The sequence below is a fragment of the Carlito syrichta genome, unplaced genomic scaffold (assembly GCF_000164805.1).
Source record: "Carlito syrichta isolate Samal-C Ts95f unplaced genomic scaffold, Tarsius_syrichta-2.0.1 Scaffold315502, whole genome shotgun sequence".
NCBI classification, from domain to species: Eukaryota; Metazoa; Chordata; class Mammalia; order Primates; family Tarsiidae; genus Carlito; species Carlito syrichta.
Window position 1 is genome coordinate 63,421 of NW_007259598.1, and position 1,799 is coordinate 65,219.

The following is a 1,799-nucleotide window of genomic DNA, read 5'->3' on the forward strand; positions in this document are numbered from 1 at the left end:
CCTAACATCCAAGATCTATAAGGAACTTAAGTCGACAGGAAAATAATAATAATAATAATAGTAATAGTAACCCCATTAAAAAGTGGTCCAAAAAAATGAACAGATACTTTTCAAAGGAAGACATCTAAGTAGTAAACAAACCTATGAAAAAATTCTCAGCTTCACTACTCATATTAGAAAAATGCAAATCAAAACTACAGTGAGGATGTCCGGGACGGTGCGGCGGCGAGAGCGGCCAGGAAGATGCCAGTGGCGCAGATGGCGGAAAGTGCCTTCAGTTTCAAAAAGTTGCTGAATCAGTGCGAGAAGCAGGAACTCGAGGCTCCTGGAGGAATTGGTACACCCCCAGTGTATGGTCAGCTTCTAGCTTTATATTTGCTCCATAATGACATAAATAATGCAAGATATCTTTGGAAAAGAATTCCACCTGCTATAAAATCTGCAAATTCTGAACTTGCGAGAATTTGGTCAGGAGGACAAAGAATCTGGCAGAGAGATTTCCCTGGGATCTACACGACCATCAGTGCTCACCAGTGATCTGAGACGGTCCAGCCAATCATGGAAGCACTTAGAGATGCGACAAGGAGACGAGCCTTCGCCCTGGTCTCCCAAGCATATACCTCAATAGTAGCCGATGACTCTGCAGCCTTCGTTGGACTTCCTGTAGAAGAGGCTGTGAAAGGTATATTAGAACAAGGATGGCAAACTGACTTCACCACAGGAATGGTTCTGCCCAGGAAGCCAGTTGCAGGGGCCCTGGATACTTCCTTTAATAAGTGTACTCCCTTGTCAGAGCCTACACCAGTTTCCCCAATCCCTAATTAACAGCAGTTAGCCAGACTGACCGATTATGTGACTTTCCTTGAAAACTGATTAATCACCCTGAGGTCAAGATCCACCTTCAGAATTCTGCATACTGACAAATATAGAAATGTAAAATGTTTATTTCAATTTATTAGATGGATTAAGCACCTCAGCATTTCTTAGAGTATGAGATATGATACATATATAATATAAGGTATATTATATGTGTTTTGTCCTAAAACATTATGCTGAATAGTTGTTGAAACAATGCTCATTTTGTAATGTTTAACGATCTGGATGGAGCCCATCAGTATTATGTGGTTAGTTTATATTTTGTGGTGACTCATAAAATAAGATCTCCTGTTTCATGTAGAACAGTAGTTGTCAATTTTCTTTTCCCTGCCCCAGCACAGGCCAAACTCTTATCTGTACCACTGGTTGATAATTGTAGTGATTCATTTGGAGTTTGAGGAGAACTGTCCCCAGGGGCAATATATGAATTGCTGGAGACTGTGATTCACCTTCTTTGTAGAATATGCTCTCTTTTCTCCCCATGTCCTGAGAGCTACTAATGCTGAATACAGAAATACAGCTGAGGAACAAATAAACCATTCTCATAGTAAACCAGTTTGTTAACTTTAGATTTTTTTTTCCAGTAGTGTGAGTACACCCATTGCTGGCAGTGGTGGGCTTGCAATGAAAATGGGACTTATTTAAGACATTCATGAGAAGTATTAAGTTGTGCTGTGTCCTTTCAGAAGAAGGTAAACTTAAGTATGGAATATGTTATATGTGGAAAGGAGCTATTAAGTGATACACTTTGTACAACCATCCTGCAGCCTATTGGTTGCTTATAGTTATCTCTTGATTCAAGTTCTGCCCTTTGGAGAAATACTGAACAAGTCTTTTATTCTTTGTGTGACAGCCCTCTGAATATTTGAAGTTGTTTGTTATGTTTTCAGGTTAAAACACACCTTCCCCTTAGTTCATTTATT

General features: G+C 39.7%; 1 pseudogene; it reads left to right on the forward strand.

The window, feature by feature from the left end:
- Positions 1-209: 209 nt before the first annotated feature.
- LOC103275526 lies at positions 210-1,293 on the forward strand (annotated as a pseudogene).
- Positions 1,294-1,799: the final 506 nt, after the last annotated feature.